The 19203-nt window shown below is 37.9% G+C and overlaps 1 long non-coding RNA gene across 3 annotated transcripts in view; it reads left to right on the top strand.

Annotated features, from left to right (window-relative positions):
- LOC107634399 overlaps positions 3714-19203 on the top strand; it is a 16793-nt gene continuing 1303 nt past the window's right edge. Inside the window, exons 1-2 of one of the 3 annotated variants that reach the window (XR_002359266.1) lie at positions 3716-4024; positions 4124-4168. This is a non-coding gene — a long non-coding RNA (uncharacterized LOC107634399). Of the gene's footprint in view, positions 4169-19203 lie in introns of all 3 variants that reach the window. The other 2 variants (XR_002359264.1, XR_002359265.1) reach the window with 2 other exon arrangements.

The following is a 19203-nucleotide window of genomic DNA, read 5'->3' on the forward strand; positions in this document are numbered from 1 at the left end:
ATCACATGCTACTGTAAACCAGAAGTTTACTAGCCCAAATAAATTCATAACTTAGCACGACCGATTGGGTCATCCGGGAACAACCATGATGTGGAGAATTATTGAAAACTCCCATGGACATTCACTAAAGAACCAGAAGATTCTTAAAACTAGTGAATTTTGTTGTGCTGCATGTTCTCAAGGGAAGTTAATTTAAGGCCATCATCAGTAAAGATTGGATTTGAGTCCTCTGAATTCCTAGAAAGGATTCAAGGTGATATATGTGGACCTATTCATCCACCATGTAGATTTTTTAGATATTTTATGGTCTTGATAGACGCATCTTCGAGATGGTCACATGTGTGCTTATTGTCTTCTCGCAACCTGGCGTTTGCGAGATTGCTGGCTCAAATCATTCGATTAAAAGCACAATTTCCAGAAAATTCAATCAAAGCAATTCGTCTTGATAATGCTGGTGAATTTACTTCCGAAGCTTTTGATGCTTATTGTATAGCTAATGGAATAAGTGTTGAACATCCAGTAGCTTATGTTCACACACAAAATGGGTTAGCAGAATCACTTATTAAACGCCTCCAATTGATTGCTAGACCCTTACTTATGAGAACAAATCTCCCAACCTCGGTTTGGGGGCATGCTATTTTACATGCCGCAGCACTTATTCGTTTGAGGCCAACGAGTTACCATCAGTTCTCTCTTATGCAATTAGCTTTTGGCCAGCAGCCAAATGTTTCCCATTTAAGAATATTCGGGTGTGCGATATATGTTCCTATTGCAGCACCTAATTGCACCAAAATGGGACCCCAAAGAAAATTGGGGATATATGTTGGATATGATTCTCCCTCTATAGTGAGGTATCTTGAGATACAAACCGGAGATGTATTTAAAGCCCGGTTTGCGGATTGTCATTTTGATGAATCAAAATTTCCAACATTAGGGGGAGAGAATAAGCTTCCTGAAAAGGAACTTAATTGGAATGCATCATCCTTGATGCATTTAGATCCTCGATCAGGGCAATGTGAACTAGAAGTTCAAAAGATTATACATTTGCAAAGAATAGCAAATAAATTGCCTGATGCATTTTTCGATACAAAGAGGATAACCAAATCTTATATACCAGCGAAAAATGCCCCAATTCGAATTGATGTCCCAGTAGGACAAATAGCCACTGAAGCAAATACACGCCAGAAGCGTGGCAGGCCTGTCGGTTCCAAAGATAAAAATCCTCGAAAGAGAAAAGAGGTAAATACTATTCCTGTTGAAAAAGACACAGTAAAGACACCTGCAGTTGTCCAAAATTCTTATATAATTTTAATGCCAGAAGACGTTCACGTACCTGAAAATTGTGAAAATGATGAGATCTCGATAAATTATGTCTTTACAGGAAAAAAATGGGACCGAAATAAGACAATTGTCAATGAAATATTTGCATATAATGTGGCATTAAATATCATGCACGAAAGTAAGGATCTTGAGCCAAGATCAGTCGAAGAATGTCGACAAAGAAATGATTGGCCAAAATGGGAAGAAGCCATGAAGGCTGAATTAGACTCACTTGCAAAACGTGAAGTCTTTGGACCTGTAGTCCGTACACCTGAAGATGTAAAATCTGTTGGATACCGATGGGTATTTGTGAGAAAACGAAATGAGAAAAATGAAGTTGTGCGCTATAAGGCCCGACTTGTGGCACAAGATTTTTCATAAAGGCCCGATATAAATTATGAAGAAACATATTCCCCTGTAGTGGATGCGATAACATTGCGTTATTTGGTCAGTTTATCTGCATATTATAAACTGCATATGCATTTAATGGATGTGGTAACAGCCTACTTATACGGCTCATTAGATCGGGATATCTATATGAAAGTCCCTGAAGGACTAAAGATATCTAAACCATCTAGTGAATATTCGCAAGGGTTATATTCAGTTAAATTGCAAAGATCTTTATACGGTCTAAAGCAATCTGGACGAATGTGGTATAATTGTCTTACTAAGTATCTGGCCAAAAATGGATTCAATAATGATGATATCTGTCCATGTGTTTTCATAAAGAAATCTGCATCTGGATTCATTATAATTGCTGTGTACGTTGATGATTTAAATATTATTGGGACTCCTGAAGAGATTCCAACAATTATAAAAACTCTAAAAGAAGAGTTTGAGATGAAAGATCTTGGAAAGACTAAATTTTGTCTCGGCCTACAGATCAAGCATATAAAAAATGGGATCTTTATTCATCAAAAACATACACAGAAAAGATCTTGAAAAGATTTTATATGGATAAGTCACATCCCTTGAGTACCCCAATGATCGTAAGATCTTTGGATGTGGAGAAGGATCAATTCCGTCCTAAAGAAGAGAATGAAGATATCCTTGGTCCTGAAGTACCATATCTTAGTGCCATTGGAGCGCTAATGTATCTTGCTAATAATACGCGACCTGACATATCATTCGCGATGAATCTACTAGCAAGGTATAGTTCCTTTCCAACCAGAAGACATTGGAGTGGAATCAAGCAAATCTTTCAATATCTTCATGGAACAGTTGATATGGGATTGTTTTATCCATATGGATCCAAGTCACAACTAGTTGGCTATGTAGATGCTGGATACTTGTCTGATCCACACAAAGGGAGATCTCAAACAGGATACCTGTTCACATATGGTGGTACAGCTATATCATGGAGGTCCATGAAACAGACGATAGCAGCAACCTCTTCTAATCATACTGAAATACTGGCGATTCATGAAGCTAGTCGCAAGTGTTTTTGGCTGAGGAGTCTGATTCAATATATTCTATCATCATGTGGACTGATTGATCATAAGATAGCTCCAACTGTCCTGTTTGAAGATAATACAGCATGCATTGCTCAACTTAAAGGCAGATACATCAAAGGCGATAGAACAAAGCATATTTCTCCCAAATTCTTATTCACTCATGATCTTCAAAATCAAGGGACAATTGATTTGCAACAGATCTGTTTAAGTGACAATCTGGCAGATTTATTCACAAAGTCACTCCCAAAATCCTCCTTTGAAAGATTGGTACATGAGATTGGGATTCACCGATTTCAAGACATTAAATGATGTCGACAAGAGGGGGAGACTGTACTCTTTTTTCCTTGGTCAGGTTTTTTTTCCCATTGGGTTTTTCTTAGCAAGGTTTTTAATGAGGCAGTCCCCATCACAAAGGATATTGTACTCTTTTTTCTTCACTAAAGTTTTTTCCATTGGGTTTTCTTTAGTAAGGTTTTAATGAGGCATAATCCTAAATGGTCATCCAAGGGGGAGTGTTGTGATAAACATGATGATGTGGATGACCATTCAATACATGGGCAGCTGATTTTTGCTATGAAAGAGTGAAGCTCCCAAGTTAAATTGAGCATTAATGAAGTTTGAAAATTCAAAGCTTCACTCATGTATAAATAGAGGCTTAAGCCTCAGACAATAACATCAATAACAATTCTCTCTCTCTATTTATATTGTCTATGTACAAAACTTTTCCTCTTTCTTTCTTTCATACGTTACTACAAATATTAGTAATATATATATTTAATATATATGAATCATCTCTTTTATATTAAGATAGTAATTATGGTGAATATTACTACTAGAGTTATCTAATTATATTTTACATTTTGTATTTGTTACCTCTTTCTTATTTATTTATTTAGTTATTTTACAACAATATTGTGGTGTTCTTTGTTGTTGCCCTTAAGTGATTTGTTCTTGGTGGCGATTTTGGTCATTACAGCGGTTCCAACCTATCATTATCTCCCATATATATAAAAGACCAATTCTAACCCTAATTTCAGAAACACTAGGTTGCTGAAGACGCGTGTGTACATTACTGCTTTCATTGTGTGGCGATCTCCAATCCTATGCGTTCTCTGACGATCTTTTCCGGTGGCATCTCCTCCTTTGGCGACGATCTCCTCCGGTGACGTCTCCTCTAGCTTCTTGCTGCCCTTCTTCTCCGCCGAAATTCTTAGTGCCTCCCTTTCATTCTCCTTTTCCTTCCATTGATGGTCATTCTCTCTCTCTATCTCTCTTTCTTTTTGCGTTCGCTTCTTGCTTAACAATTTGTCATAACGGTGAAAATGTGATATGAATTTTGATAAGGACAGTGTTTGATGATGGAAACCTAGCGCAAGAGAATAGCTTTCATATATGTGAGTGTTATTTCTTCTTTTTTCAGCTTCGGTTTGTAAATTATAGCTTAAATCTTTCAAATTGCTGCATGCTTAGTTATACTTTGCTTTTGCTTTTAATAATATTACGGATATCGGATATCAAACAAGATATCAAAGAGATATCAAGGAGAATCAAAGAGGATTATAAGTTAATTGAAAGTTAGCTGGTAGATATAGAGAAGATTTTGATGTGATTTATGTAGAATCTGCTGGTTTTGCTCTGATGTCGACTTATATAGCAAGTCAATTATTATTGTAAAGATTTTCATGAAACTTGAGTTACTATGTAAATATATGTGGTCTGCACTTGTTGTTTAATACTTTAATCAATGTTCATTTGTTATTGATTTATTTCCCTCATTTTCTGTCTATGTTGTGTGAAAATGGAATATTAGATTGGTTATGATGTGGCTAATAGTTCCTTAAATAGTTTGAGAGAGAGAATACAAGATTTACATATTATTCTGAATTCTGGTTTACAATAAAAAAATAGTAAGAGATTATTGAAGATTTGAAGTAATACCTATCACGTGAGAAGAAGAACAATGATAGATACTCCGTTGATAAAAATGAATCAAATAGAAGATATAGTCTTCTCAAAAAGGGGCAATGGAAGACAAACATAAACATTTGGAAGAACCATTTAAAAGTTGCTAATACTCTAAAATGGTTTTACTAAAAATGTCAGTTTTTGATAGAGGAACATGGTTACATACATGGTATTGAATAATTCATTTAGCTACTTGGTGGCATAGGAAACTTTTGTGGATGTTACTATTATATGCCAATTATTCTTTATACAATAGAAAAGAAAAATCCTAAATTTTTTTCTTGCAATGCTCTGATTTGGATCTTCATTTCAAGCTTTAGGATTTTTCTTTTCTTTTTTTCATTTCTTGCTTTTTGTTTTATCTATTGTGAATGGAGGGATTCTCTTGTTTGGTTTATTGTTAAAAGCATAATTAACATAATAAAGTTGATAGAGAGGGAGACAGAGAATGTGATCAAATTGATGGTTAAATCGTGTGATTAATGACAGAAATATGTTACATTACATCTATTTATGAATTTCAAAAGTGAATATGTCATTTTAATGCCAAATTTATTAGTTTTGGAATGTGAAATTAGTTACTGGTTGCGTGGCAGAAGTTAGACCAATTAAGAGATTATAATATAAGAACAGCGTTGCGAGTATAGCTCTTAACCAGCAAAAATCCGCCTCACCAATTTAGAAAAGGTTGTCACAAAAATTTAAAATAAAAATACTGGAAGTATGAGTCCCAGGTCGTCTCCCAACGAGTTGCTAGAAAGGGTGCTAATTTATTAATCAAGAGTTTTTCGAGAATTTTGAGAGTTGAATAACAGAAAATAAACAATTGTAATTAAGTGCAATGAAAATTAAAATGAATTTATATTATTCAAAATAAAAAGCCTTGACTGGGGGAATGATTAATTGGAAGTTCTGTCCTTGTTGGAATTCTCTCAAGTGTAGTATAAAGAGGTTGTTATTTTCACTTAGTTAACCCTTACTGGGGGAATGATTAATTGGAAGTTCTGTCATCTCATTAGTTTCTTATGTTCCTTCTATTTTTGCAAGCTTCCTCTCCATTTTCTAAGCCATTCCTGCCCTATGAAGCCTGAAACACTTAACACACGGATCATGGCATCGAATGGTATAAAAGAGAATTAAAATATACTAATTAAAGATCACTAGGAAGCAAGTTTTCAACCATAGGATAAAACTAGGAAGGGATTGTAAAATCATGCAAATCATATGAATAAGTAGGTAAAGACTTGATGAAACCACTCAATTAAACACAAGATAAACCATAAAATAGTGGTTTATCAACCTCCCCACACTTAAACATTAGCATGTCCTCATGCTTAGCTCAAGGAGATAAAATAAATGAGTGGGGAAAAGTAAGACTTATGCAATGCAATGCAATCTATGTATGTGAATGCAACTATATGCTAAAATGATTTTGCCTACTTGGTTAAAAGTAAATAAGTTCTTCAAGACAAATATGAATCAAATATCACTAATTAAAATTCACACAGTAAAAATAAGTAAACTTGTAAGAAGACAGCTCATGAAAGCAAGGAACATAGAATCAAGCATTGAACCCTTACTGATAGTATTTGTACACTCTAATTGCTCAAGTGTATAGGGTAATCACTCTACTCTTCTCTAGTCATGATTTCTAAGCTTTGTTCCTCACCTAACCAATCAACAAGTATTTAATGTACCAATGCAAACATCATGAGGTCTTTTCAAGGTTGTAATGGGGCTAAGGTAAAGGTGACGGTATATATATATATATATATATATATATATATATATGGCCAAGTGAGCTATAAATTGAATCATTGATTAACCTAAGCTCTTACCTATACATACACTCTTTACTTTTAAAATCATGCCTAGCTACCCAAAATTTTCCCACTTTTGTATCACATACTCATGCATCAACTTTTCTTTTAACTTGTACCACACATGCATTGATCTTTTATTAACTTGACTTAGCATTGGGGTAATTTTATCCCCTTATTCATTTATTTATTTTACTCAATTGAATATTTTTGGTTTTTTTTTAAGTAAACATAACATTATTAATGCACATAGATTTTTAATTTTCTGGTCTTACATGAGTAGGTACCCAAATTTCCAATATTTTATTAATTGTAAAAACATAACATATTCCCTTATTAACCCATGTTTTCACAGTTTTTCCATACTTAATTGATGCACAATCTCTATCTTAAGCTAACCAAAGATTCAATTTGGGGTATTACTTGTTTTTCTGCTTAAGGCTAGTGATGTGGTAAAATATAGAACAAATGGGATTTAAAAGGTTCAAAGTGGCTAATCAAAGGTAATTGAAAAGGTAGGCTATTTGGGATAAGTGAGCTAATAAAATAATGGCCTTATTCATATGCATGCATATAACACATTAAACATTGGACATATAGGATGGAACAAAGTAAAAATTACAATCATAGAGAAGAAAACACACAAGAATAAAAATTTTAATGGTTAAATAATGTAACCATGTAATTAAGCTCAATTCTCACAGGTTGTGTGTTCTTTAGCTATCATGTATGTTCCAAATACAATCTTCAAATGAGTTTAACACAAAAGTTTCTGATTTAAATTAGTGAAAATTTTCAAAAATAGGGTCTTAAAAAGAAACTTATTATTTTTCAACCAAATAGCACATGCATGCAAATACCTATTACTATGCAATTTATCCTATCCTAACAAAAGAAAAATAACTAATTTGTTGGTGCTAAGAAAGAGAAATTACCTCCGTAAATCAGGTACTGACCGACCTCCCCACACTTAAAGCTTGGCACCGTCCTTGGTGCCATCAGTTAGGAACAACGGGGGGCTGGTAGCAGCATCTCCACAATCGGGACCGTCATGGCTCCCTGTGTTGGTAAATGACGTGGAGTCCGGGGTGTCTGGGTTTTCTTCAGGTGGGTGGTTTCCAACAAGTAGCTCCTTGAGGTATGTAAATCTGCGCTTGTTATGGCGCTCTCTTTGCTTTCCTTGCCGGTCAAGCCGGTCCAATTTCTCAAGTATCTGATGGAACAGTTGGTTTGTTGAAGGTGCTTGTGATGTGGAAGGAGAAGGGATATCTTCTGCTGGTTCTGTGCTCCGGTTGATAGTGGCTGCTGGAGGTCTGATGTACTTCCCATTAGGGACGATCTGATCATCCCGTGGAATCATAGTATTGGTGTCCCCAGCTCTGTAGGAGACTCCGGCTACTGATACTAGATCTGAAACTAAGGCGGGAAAAGGTAGGTTGTCCGCAATTTGTATGTGTTCCATAGCATTCCGGATGTGTCTTGGTAAATTGAGAGGCTGGTCTGTAAGGATACACCAGAGTAAAACAGCCATGTCTGCAGTGAAGGAGGACTCGTGAGTGCTCGGAAAGACGTAGTAGGACATAATCTGTGCCCATACTCGAGCCTCCAAGGTGAGTGTTGAAGTCAATATTCCCTTAGGGCGGGATCAATGGTATCCATAGGTTCATCTGCTGCCAGGTTATGCTATAACTCTAAGAACGACGTCCCAGTCAAATTGGTATGTCTGGCGTTTGAATGAGGCTTTTTGGAATGCGTCCAATCCTTCTGAAGCAGGGGGAAGATCTAAAGCTCGCTGAATGGATTCGTCTGTTATGGGGACTTGCTTCTGACGGACATAGGCAGACTGCAGGGTTGGCATGTGAAAGTTTGAGTAGAATTCGACTACCCATGAAAGATTGACTTACCGTGGCTGTCTCCGTAGGAATCCTCATTGTCTTCGTTCAATTCGGAGCTCAACAAATTCAACAATGTTGTTCAGAAAGATGAGAAGGTATTCATTATTATAGTTCCGCTTAGCCAGGATGGAGAACATCTGCTTACAGTAGCGGTTAGTGAACCGCGCAGTGTCCTTTGCTGGAAAGGCTTTCTCTTTTTTATCGACCTTGATGATCCTCTTGATTCTCTTTGTTGAGGGCTTTACTACTGTTGAAGAAGGCTCCGCAGCTAGTGCTCGTTTTGTTCCTTTTCTTGCTGGTAGTTTGGGAGTAGCTTTCTCTTTACCTTTCTTGGTGGCCATCCTGAAAAGGGAAAAGGAAAGTAACTTTTAAAGCTAAGGGTTAGAGCAAGGAAGGGGATGGTACAAGTGATAATCAATGCACGGTAAAGAAGGATGTCGTTAACACATGGTCGCGACTACATGTGAGAAGTTCATCAATAGAAATATAGCAAGTGCATATAGTGGCAAGTAGATGCAAGATGTTTATTGGCATGTTGGCAAAGGCATGAGTAGCATAGATCAATCATTAATTGCTTAAATGTATTATCACTCGTAACAAACTAGCCATCATGTTTGTATTGACAATTATATTTATTTAATAAAATATTTAAGGAGTTTTGTGAAAAACAGGCATTAGAGTAGAAGAATAGAATGATTTAAGTAAGCACAATGCCATACGGGCTTTTTCACAAACACTTAGCATGCATGGTAAATGTGTTATTGAAAGTATTAGATTTTAACATGCAAACAATCCTTAAGAAGTAATATTAATTGTCAAACAATTCCTTAATAATCCACAAGCAATTATAGAAGAAAACAATCACCCAAACAAATTTCTAACACCAATTAAAAGGATGTAAAAAAGAAAAAGAAAGAAAAATAAAACATAGATAATGAAAGTAAAAAGAAAAAGAAGAAGAAAATATGAATAAAAATAATAATGGAAAAGTAAAAAGGGAAGAAGAAAAGAAAAAAAAACTTGATAATGGATGTGAAAAGGAAGGGGGGAGAAAGTAAAAAGTGTGAAAGAATAAAGAAGAAAGAAGGAAGAAGAAAGAAATAAGAAGGGAAAAGAAAAAATTAGGATTAGGGAAGAAAAGATAGGTATTCTGGCACAGGTCTAGTTAAACTGTACGTTGCATGTGACGCAAACGCGTGGAGCACGCGTTCGCGTGGTTGGCGCTATTTTCAGGTGACGCGGACGCGTCAGGGATGCGGACGCATGACCTGATTTGTGCTATTGGCACGAGTGCAGCCTCGCACACGCACAACTCTCTGTTTCATATGCACATTGCCAAAATTTAAGGTGACGCGTGCGCGTGGGTGATGCGCACGCGTGAATGGTCTTACTTTGAAAAATGATGCGTACGCATGGGGGACGCGTAAGCGTGATAGGGTTTTGTGCTTCCAGTACCATTCCAGACCCACTCCATCATAACTTTCTGCCATAAACATCTTTACGTCGATTTTGCAGGGTCACGCGTGCGCGTGGGTGACGCGCACGCGTGGGTGACGCGGACGCGTGGGAGGCTGATTTTTCAAGTGACGCGGACGCGTCGGCGACGCGTTCGCATGGGAGTATTTGTGCCTGAGGCACGCCTCCAGCCATGCTCCCGCGTGACTCTCTGCTTCTTTTCTTCTTTGTCTCAAATGCACATATGACGCGGACGCGTCAGCGACGCTCGCGCGTCGCGTGCTTTTTTTTTTATATACAAAATGCAAATGCAAATGCAGACTATATGCAGAGATTATGAGAAGAATCATTTAAGATAAATAAAGTTAAATAATATAAAATAAAACTAAGAGTGAAACGGAATGATCATACCATGGTGGGTTGTCTCCCACCTAGCACTTTGCTTTTACGTCCTTAAGTTGGACGTTCTTCAAGCTCATTCTGCTTCTGTTGGTGGGTCTTCCAAGAGGAAAATCTCTAACTCTTTGTGATCCTTCATCTTCTCTCCGTGATAAAGCTTTAGGCGATGTCCATTGACCTTAATGAATTTAGAGCTAGAAGGATGACGCAGGTGAAAAATTCCATATGGCTCTGCTTTTTCTACTCTGCAGGGACCTTCCCATCTTGATCTCAGCTTGCCTGGCATGAGTCTCAGTCTGGAGTTATAAAGAAGAACTAACTCCCCTGGTCTAAATTCTCTCCTTTTTATGTGCTTGTCATGGACAGCCTTCATCTTCTCTTTGTATCGCCTGGAGGTGTCATATGCTTCTAGACGAAGGTTCTCTAATTCTGCCAGTTGCAGCTTCCTTTCAACACCAGCTTCCTCAAAATTCATGTTGCACTCCCTCACAGCCCACAAAGCCTTGTGTTCCACCTCTACTGGAAGGTGGCAAGCCTTTCCGTACACTAAGCGGAAGGGGCTCATCCCAATGGGTGTCTTGTACGCTGTTCTATATGCCCAGAGTGCATCTTGTAGCCTAGTGGTGCACGAAATTGTGATGTCCAGGCTCGAACAATCCCTGGCAACGTGAGCAACTTGGTACGCGTAATCATGATTACACTTTAATTATGTAAAATTCATGGCTCTTTCTTTCTCTGGCAATGGCGCCAAGATCATGGTGCCAATACCATGGTTCACAACTTCGATACAACTAACCAGCAAGTGCACTGGGTCGTCCAAGTAATACCTTACGTGAGTAAGGGTCGAATCCCACGGAGATTGTTGGTATGAAGCAAGCTATGGTCACCTTGTAAATCTCAGTCAGGCAGATATAAAAGTCTTATGGAGTTTTCGAATAATTAATTGAATAAACATAGAATAAAGGATAGAGGTACTTATGTAAATCATTGGTAGGAATTTCAGATAAGCGAATGGAGATGCTTCTAGAGGTCCTTCTTGGAGTTGAACGCTAGCTTTTGTGCCAGTTTGGGCGTTCAACTCTGGTTTTGGCTCCTTTTCTGGCGCTGGACGCCAGATTTGGGTAGAAAGCTGGTGTTGAACGTCAGTTTACGTCATCTATTCTTGGCCAAAGTATGGACTATTATATATTGCTGGAAAGCCCTGGATGTCTACTTTCCAACACAATTGGAAGCGCGCCATTTCGAGTTCTGTAGCTCCAAAAAATCCACTTTGAGTGCAGGGAGGTCAGAATCCAACAACATCAGCAGTCCTTCTTCAACCTCTGAATCTGATTTTTGCTCAAGTCCCTCAATTTCAGCCAGAAAATACCTGAAATCACAGAAAAATACATAAACTCATAGTAAAGTCCAGAAATGTGAATTTAACATAAAAACTAATGAAAACATCCCTAAAAGTAACTAGATCCTACTAAAAACATACTAAAAACAATGTCAAAAAGCGTATAAATTATCCGCTCATCACCTAGCACTCCAGTCTTTCCTATGAGGCTTTACTATCTTCTCCAGAATACGCTTTATTTATCTATTAGATACTTTTGCTTGTCCATTGGTCTGGGGATGATAAGCTGTTGCTACTTTGTGAACAATCCCATTCTTCTTCGGTAATCCTGTTAATCTCCTGTTACAAAAATGAGTGCCTTGATCACTCACGATTGCTCGTGGTGATCCAAAGCGACAGATAATATAGTTTCTAACAAAGGAAACAATAGTGTTAGCATCATCAGTACAGGTAGGAATTGCTTCTACCCATTTAGAGACATAATCCACAGCTAACAGTATATAAAGGTAACCACTAGAGTTTGGAAATGGACCCATGAAGTTAATACCCCAAACATAAAAAATTTCACAGAAAAGCATAATCTGTTGAGGCATCTCATCCCTCTTGGATATATTACTAAACCTTTGGCATGGGGAACAAGATTTACAAAAAATAGCAGCATTTTTAAAAAGAGTAGGCTACCAGAATCCACAGTCTAAGATTTTTCTAGCTGTTCTTTGAGGGCCAAAATGCCCTTCACTCTCAGAAGAGTGGTAGGCCTCTAAAATGGATTGGAATTCTGATTAGGGCACACACCTTCTAATTACCTGGTCAGCACCACACCTCCATAAGTATGAGTCATCCCATATATAATATTTGGACTCACTTTTCAGCTTGTCTCTCTGATGCTTAGTAAAATTGGGAGGGAAAGTATGGCTAACTAGATAATTAGCTACAGGTGCATACCAAGGAACTACTTCAGATACTGCATGCAAGCTATCAAATGGAAAAGTATCATTGATAGGAGTGGAGTCATCCTTAATGTGCTCAAGGCGACTCAAGTGGTCTGCCACTGAATTTTGGTTACCACTCCTATCCTTAATTTCTAGATCAAATTCTTACAGCAGCAGTATCCAACATATTAGCCTTGGTTTAGACTCTTTTTTAGCTAGTAAATATTTTAGAGCTGCATGGTCTGAGTACACTACTACCTTAGTACAAAGTAAATAAGCTTGGAATTTATCCAGAGCAAAAATAATAGCAAGAAGCTCTTTTTCAGTAGTAGTGTAATTAGACTGAGCAGCGTCTAAGGTCTTAGACGCATAAGCAATTATGAAATGATCATTACCTTCGCGCTGAGCCAGCGCCGCTCCTATTGCATGGTTGGAGGCATCACACATAATCTCAAAAGGCTGGCTCCATTCTGGTCCTCTCACAATCGGAGCTTGAGTCAGGGCGATCTTCAGCTTATCAAATGCTTGCATGCAATCCTCACTGAACTCGAACTCAATATCTTTCTGCAGTAGTCTGGATAAAGGTAATGCTACCTTACTGAAGTCCTTGATGAATCTCCTGTAGAAACCTGCATGGCCAAGGAACGAACGGACTTCCCTCATAGAGGAGGGGTAAGGTAAACTAGAAATGACATCTACCTTTGCTGGATCTACAGAAATACCAATATTAGAGACAACATGTCCCAGTACAATACCTTGTTTTACCATAAAGTGACATTTTTTGAAATTTAATACAAGGTTTGAACTGACACACCTGTCTAATACTCTAGCTAAACTATCCAAGCAAAGGTTAAAGGAATCACCATATACGCTAAAATCATCCATGAATACTTCCATACAGTTCTCAATAAGATCTGAAAAGATACTCATCATGCATCTTTGAAAAGTAGCCGGTGCATTACATAAGCCAAAAGGCATCCTCTTATATGCATACGTTCCAAAGGGACATGTGAAAGTAGTCTTCTCTTGATCTTCAGGAGCTATATGAATTTGAAAATATCCTGTATAACCATCTAAAAAACAGTAATGGGATTTACCTGATAGGTGATCAAGCATCTGATCAATAAATGGCAAGGGATAATGATCCTTGTGAGTAGCTTGGTTGAGACGCCTCTAGTCAATGCAAACTCTCCATGAATTCTGCACTCTAGTTGTCAGGAGCTCTCCATGCTTATTCTTTACTGTTGTGACTCCAGACTTCTTGGGCACCACTTGTACTGGACTGACCCATTCACTGTCTGAGATGGGGTAAATGATATCTGCTTCAAGTAGCCTGGTCTCTTCCTTCTTAACAACTTCTAAGATAGTGGGATTCAATCTTCTCTGGGGTTGATGGATAGGCTTTGATCCCTCTTCTAAATATATTCTGTGCTCACAAACCTGAGGGCTGATGCTGACTATATCCACCAAGCTCCACCCAATTGCTTTCTTATGTTTTCTCAACACACTAAGCAGTTGCTCCTCTTGTTGGGAAGTGAGTTCCCTTGCAATGATAACTGGGAACTTCTGATTATCCTCATGGTAAGCATACTCGAGGTGTGGAGGAAGTGGCTTTAATTCTAATTTCTGCTCATGGCTAGGTTCTGGATTATCTGGAACTAGTGATAATGGCAAGGTGTCTTCATTATGTTCAGAGGGTGTCCCCACACTTTGACCTTGCTCCATGTGCTTCTCTTCTACTTCTTCTTGGTGAACTTCAGCTACTGTTTCATCGATGATGTCGCACTGGAAGATAGAATGATCTTCTGGAGGGTGCTTCATAGCTTCATTTAAACCGAAACTCACTGCTCTGCCATCTATCTCAAAGGAGTAAGTTCTTGAGAATGCATCCAGCTTGAAATTCGAAGTCTTCAGGAATGGTCTTCCAAGCAGGATTGATGATGGTCTTCCTGAGTCATTAGGGGGCATTTCCAGGATATAGAAGTCAATGGAAAATGTGAGCCCCTTAATGCTCACTAATACATCTTCAACAATTCCAACTACTGTAATAATGCTTTTATCTGCTAACACAAAACGAGCTGCCGACCTTTTTAAGGGAGGGAGCCTCAAAGCATCATATATAGACAATGGCATTATACTAACACACACTCCTAAATAGTACAGTTAACCACACATGGACCTGGATCACTACATTTTTCAGGTATACCTCCCATTAAAGCAGATATAGAACTACCTAAAGGAATAGTTTCTAATTTATTAATTTTGTCTTTATGTATGCATAGATCTTTCAGAAACTTTGCATATTTAGGTACCTGCTGAATAACATAAAAAAGGGGGAATAGTTACTTCAACCTTTTTGAAAATTTCTACCATTTTGGGATCAAGTTCCATCTGCTTTCTGGACTTCCGTGCAAGGTGTTCAAATGGGATAGGAATGGCACCACTTGCAGCCTCTGCATCCTTTGGTGCTCCATTTCCTTGCTGAGCTACTTCTTCTTAAACCTTGTCTTGTACTTCATCTTCCTCTTCAACATCTTCCACTTCCACTGAGTCTTCAATTGGGTCGTGTTCTAGTGAGCTTGGCTCCTCTTGATTTCTCTCTGGCAGTGTGGTTCCATACCTCAGAGTGATGGCATTGATGCCACCCTTTGGGTTAGGTAAGGGTTGAGAAGGAATTCTACTGGAGCTTGAAGGCTGGTTGGTGAAAGCAGGTAATGAATCTATCCAGGAGACGAGAGCTTGTAAAGTGGCATTCAAACCATTTAGAGTAGAGTTCAGTGTAGTCTGCATGTCTTGTTGTCCTTGTGCAAGAGAATGAAGCATCTCGTCATTTGATGAGGAAGTAGGATAAGTGATCTGAGGGGCCTGTTGTTGGTTGTGCTGGTGTATTTGTGATTGCCTAAGGTGAGGTGCTCTGTAAAGCTGGTTCTAATTTTGCTGTCTGTTGTTGTTATTCCACCTTTGATTTCTATTGTTGTCTCTGCCTTCTCTGTTATAGTTGTCCCTCCAGCCATGGTTGGAATTATCTCTCCAACCTTGGTTGGAGTTGTCCTACCATCCCTGATTTTAGTTTCCACCTTGGTTGTAGTTGTCGCCTTGTTGATTGTATCCTTTATTCGGGTGGTCATAGAAGTTATGAGTAGCTGCCACAGTGTTGTCTTCTTGTTGGAGCTGTGGGCATTCATCAGTATAATGACTATAATCAGCACAGATTCTGCATACTCTTTGGGGGACTAACTGTTGGCTTTGTTGTGGTGGGGAAGGCTGAGTTTGTTGTTGATTCAACTGCATCTGCTTCAGTAGGTTGGTTATTTCACATATATTTTGTGTAAGAGCAGTAGTCTCACTGCTAGAGGAAACCTCTGCAACAGTCTTTGAGTGGTTGTTCCTGTGCCTATGATTTCTAGTGGACTCAGCTAAGTCGCTGATCAGTTGTCATGCTTCATCTGCGGTCTTGTACTTCTTCAGAGAACCATTACTAGCACCATCCAGTGTAGTTTTATCCCGAGGCTTCATGCCTTGAGTGAAGTAGCTGATCAACACTAACCTGTCAATCATGTGATGGGGGCATGCGTTCAGAAGGTTCTTAAAGCGCTCCCAGTACTCATAGAGAGTCTCTGATTCTCCTTGAACAATGCAGGAAATCTCTTTTCTCAATCTATCTATAACTTCAGCTGGAAAGTATTTTTCCAGGAATTCTCTCCTGAGTGTATCCCAGTTGGTAACATTTGCTTTAGGTTGGGAGTAGTACCACTCCATCGCCTTTCCTTCAAGAGAAAATGTGAAGGCGGTTAACAGAATAGAAGTTTCATTTGCACCATGACGCCTTACAGTAGAACAGGCTATCTGAAAATCTCTTAGGTGCTTGATAGGCTCTTGAGCAGGTAAGCCATGAAACTTGGGCATCAAGTTGATTAGTGCATTCTTCAGTTCAAAATCTGCAGCCAGAGTTGGATGATGCACTTGATACGGCTGCAATGTAAAATCTGGAGCTCCAGCTTCCTGGAGAGTAATCCTCCTAGGTGCTGCCATGTTATCTGCATGTGAATCAACTGAATCAGTAGTAAAGGAGCTTGTATCTTCCTCGGATGGCAGTTCAGATTTGCCCTCAGATGAGACTGGTGAATCGATAACAATCACGTCACCACCCTCAGAGGCTAACCTACGTCGAGCTCGCCTAATACGTGAAAGAGTTCTTTCAATTTCAGGATCAAATGCAGCTAAGCTCGGATCAGGCAGTGAACACGTCATTCAATGAAAGAAACATACAGCTCATGGTAATAAAATAAAATAAAAAATGCAAATAAAATAGAAATATGTACACTAATTAATAATTTAGCACATAATTACAACTCCCTGGCAACGGCGCCAAAAATTGGTTGCGTGGCAGAAGTTATACCAATTAAGAGATTATAATATAAGAACAGCGTTGCGAGTATAGCTCTTAACCAGCAAAAATCCGCCTCACCAATTTAGAAAATGTTGTCACAAAAATTTAGAATAAAAATACTGAAAGTATGAGTCCCAGGTTGTCTCCCAACGAGTTGCTAGAAAGGGTGTTAATTTATTAATCAAGAGTTTTTCGAGAATTTTGAGAGTTGAATAACAGAAAATAAACAATTGTAATTAAGTGCAATGAAAATTAAAAGGAATTTATATTATTCAAAATAAAAAGCCTTGACTGGGGGAATGATTAATTGGAAGTTCTGTCCTTGTTGGAATTCTCTCAAGTGTAGTATAAAGAGGTTGTTATTTCACTTAGTTAACCCTTACTAAATAAAGGAAAGTCAAGTGATTGAGCTAAGTCTTATTCGCAAATCCTAGTCCTCTCACTTGGGAAGGTCTAGCGTTAGTAAATACAGAATTAGCCAACAACTTCTAATTTAACTAACCACTTGAGCATTCCAACTCAAGTGTCTCCTCTTAATCAACCCCCATGTCAAGTAGGGAATCTACTCTATTGACATGGATACCATCTTCGTTATTGGGAGTTTGGAATAAAAAAGAGACATAATAATTTAAATAAAATAGAGATTCAAAATTAATTAAAAGTAAAAGTAATCCTTTGCATTAACAATCCATGAAAATAATCCAATTACCACTCTAAACAAGAATTAAGAATATGGAATAAATAAATAAAAGAGTAAGAAAACAAACTAGAATAGTATCTTCAACGGAGGTGATGACTCTTCAATATCCAAAAACAAAAGCAATAAACTATGAATGTAACAAAACTTAGAGGAAGAGTAAATTCTCTCTAGATTCAAATCTAAAAACCTAAAAAACTATGCTAATGAGAATGTGTGAATGTATGTTGAGTTTCTGCAGGTTCCCTGGCTTTAGTCTGTGTTTCTGGGCCAGAAATTGGGTCAAAACTCGGCCCGAAATCGCCCCCAACATTTTCTGTTATTTTTGTAGATCGCGCAGATCACGCGTACGCGTCAGTCACGCGTGCGTGTCATTTGGCGAATTTCCTTGTCACGCGTATGCGTTATCCATGCGTGCACGTCCTTTGTGCAGACTCCAATCCACGCGTACGCGTCAGGCACGCGCACGCGTCACTGCAAATTTCTCCATTCCGCGCGCTCGCGTGAACCATGCGTGCGCGTCGGTGCTCGCTGGTCATCTCATTAGTTTCTTGTGTTCCTTCCATTTTTGCAAGCTTTCTCTCCATTTTCTAAGCCATTCATGCCCTATGAAGCCTGAAACACTTAACACACGGATCACGGCATCGAATGGTATAAAAGAGAATTAAAATATACTAATTAAAGATCTCTAGGAAGCAAGTTTTCAACCATAGGATAAAACTAGGAAGGGATTGTAAAATCATGCAAATCATATGAATAAGTAGGTAAAGACTTGATGAAACCACTCAATTAAACACAAGATAAACCATAAAATAGTGGTTTATCAGTTACAATTCTTATACTTCATGTCAGTTTCTTGAACTAATTAACTTGAGTTGATAATAATAATTACTAGTCTTTATGTTCTTGTCACAAATGCAGTTCAAATTTTTACATTAATTATTACTCTTTCTTTGATGATCATATATGTCAACGTTGGTTAATAGTTTGCTATATCATACATGTAATTTAAGTGCTGGTGGAGTGGAGGATTTGGATATGGACTGTAAATTGAAATCTTATATCAAAAGTAACTTAATTACTTGCAGAAGCTCAATACCAACTGGTAAAATCCAACTTGATGCTAATTGCAGTATTAATTTTTTGTTTGCCTTTTAATAATGCATTTTTGTTTGATGATTGTTGAGAATTGGGGTCTAATTAAGGTGCAAAGCATCTAGACCAAAAAAAAAAGGATTGCATACACTTTTAATTTTTGGTATTAAATATGATCAATAAAAAATAAAAAAATCTGAAAACATAAAATACATTTTTATATATACTGAAAAATTATGCATTTGTTAATGTTCTAACGAATTATACATACAATTTCTCTCTATTTACTAAAAAGATGGAAGTTATGTGAATGATGAGGCTAAAGAGATAGTGGTAAGACTAAAGTGTAATAAGTTATTTGGTTAAATTTATTTTGTATTGTCCAAGTTAATGGTTTAACCAGTTTAACTATTAATTGTTAACTCTTTGATTTTTTTCTTTG

The sequence above is a fragment of the Arachis ipaensis genome, chromosome B03 (assembly GCF_000816755.2).
Source record: "Arachis ipaensis cultivar K30076 chromosome B03, Araip1.1, whole genome shotgun sequence".
Taxonomy (NCBI): Eukaryota; Viridiplantae; Streptophyta; class Magnoliopsida; order Fabales; family Fabaceae; genus Arachis; species Arachis ipaensis.